The sequence below is a fragment of the Pinus tabuliformis genome, chromosome 1_2, assembly GCF_031772625.1.
Source record: "Pinus tabuliformis cultivar Carrire ecotype Pingquan chromosome 1_2, CPIR1, whole genome shotgun sequence".
NCBI classification, from domain to species: domain Eukaryota; kingdom Viridiplantae; phylum Streptophyta; class Pinopsida; order Pinales; family Pinaceae; genus Pinus; species Pinus tabuliformis.
The window spans coordinates 292,598,200-292,600,553 of NC_142298.1; positions in this window are offsets into that span (position 1 = coordinate 292,598,200).

The window sequence follows — 2,354 nt, forward strand, 5'->3', positions numbered from 1 at the left end:
GTACAAATTTGGGTATCAAGGATTTTGAGCGACATTTGGTACTCAAATACCGCAGCTGCTGACATAGGTACATCCAGGACAAGATGGAGTTCTTGGACATCTCCTCGCTTGGCACGACGTAACAATACGCTGTCAAGATTGAGCAGAAGCTTAAACAAAAGAAGCGAGACTTTGGATCTGTGAATTTGAAAACAAAGGACAAAACCAAGGCAGGGTGACCCAAGACAACCTGTTGAAGTTGCAAGAAAATAACACCACGCGAATTCAAATAAGGACACAAGAAAGTGGTTTGAGTTCCATAAGAGCCCCACTCACAACACAAGTGAGTGTCGGGCCAAGCAGTCACTGCTGGCCGAGTTGAAAACTTCAGAATCAGATGCATGTTCTGACCCTAAATCAGAACCCGACAAGAGGAATGACAAAGGGAAGCAGAGTATTGATGTGGAGCCCAATGCCACTATTGCCACCACCAAGATCCAAAAGAATGAGCCCGAAGATCCAGAGGAAGGGGAGTGTCTCTTCCACTCACAAATGTGGGTGAAGGGTTCATCGTTGTAATTCATTGTCTATAGTGGGAGTGAAAAGAACCTCATTTCATTAGAGGTTGTGAAGCGGATGGGTCTACCAACTACACCACACCCGCAACCATACAGTATCGGGTGGTGTCACCAAGAACGAGATCTCCAAGTCAGCGAGCAGTGTTGCCTCCCTTAAAGCAGGAAGCCCTTCACAGTTGAGGTATTGTTTGATGTTGCTCCTCTTGACATTTGTGATGTATTATTAGGAAAACCATACTTATGGAAGCGACATGTTGTATATGAGTCTAGCCCTCGCTCTGTTATTATTTCCTTTAGCACTACATTATACAGGATACCGAAGGTAGCCCCACCTACCGCCACCTCTTTGATCTCTGCTAAGAAATGCAGTAAGATCATCTCCCAGACTAGGAAATTTATTTTCTTTTTCATTCACTCTCAAAGTAAAGGAAAGATCGTAGCCACATCCATGGCCCCTGGGAAGGGTTCCTCCACACAACAAAAGCAGGTGGATACGGTCATGAAACAATACAGGGACATCTTCTCCTCACCCACAGGGGTACCATTGCATTGTTAGGTCAAGCATTCATTCGATCTAACTCCCGAAGCAACTCTACCCAACGGGCCGATATATTGTCGCTCCAGTGTGGAAAATGCCAAGTACAAGCAATGACATGATCAACATCGAGTGCTACATAAGTTTCAGGTGGGCGACAAAGTTTGGTTGCATTTGCAAAAAGAATGCCTTATCAGAGCCCATCAGAAGCTTAGACCACTCAAATATGGTCCTTACACCATTACCAATGATGTGGGAGATAATTCTTTGGAGCACAACATTCCCCCATTCCTTGGCTTGCACCCAATATTCAATGTGTACTGCCTTTGACCATGTTTCCCACCATAGTTGGACACATATGACATTGCATGACAGCTCACACCAACAGAGCTCAACCCGGACTACATGGAACATGCCACAACTAATCAGATCAAGAACACTCGGCAACAGAGGATACAACTATATCGAGTTGTCAAAGCAGGCCAACTCCTTCACCAGGGCAAGTGGTTCACAAGTGACTGGGTTCAACAGAAATTTCCTCACCTCATGGAGGATCTACACATAATGGGGGAGGAATGATCCAAGTCGATATTGGTGGTCACTCGCCTATTCCACCTAGACCCCCCAGCCAGTTTCATCTATTTCCTTAATTGTAGCACAATTTACTATTTTTGACAGTTTTTGAGGTCCTAAACTTCTGAAGCCGTTTTGAGGCCCTAAATGACATTGTCTTTGGCAAAATAGCAGACGGTGATTGCAATAACATTCGCATCGATAGCTCTAGTCCTTGGAGAGACATTTCCAACGAGGTATCATACGCATCAAATGGAGATAATATAACCAAGTTACGACCTCGGGAAGTTGGCTGCCCAACTAACCCCAACAGGGCCTATAAAATCTTGGTGTTACACCTCGGGTTAGCATTTTGGTTGTTTAGGGTTTTCTCTTATTGTTCAATATTAAAAAGGCCCTTGAGGCTCATTGTAACTCAGTTCAGAGGCATGTAGCCATCACATCTCTTCTCAAAGATAAGCTACCATCGCCTGAGCTAGCCTTATTCCATTTTGTTTGTAAGCATATTTTAGTATTTGGTATTAATGAAATGAAATGTTATTTTCACTGCATCTTTGTATTTATGGTTATATCTGTAATTTTTTATGTTCCTGTTTAAATCGGGATCAGTGGTATTAGAGCGGTCTGCTCTTTCTCTGTTTCTCTTTGCATGTCCCCAACGAGGTTGGGTTATAATGAGTTAGGGCTTG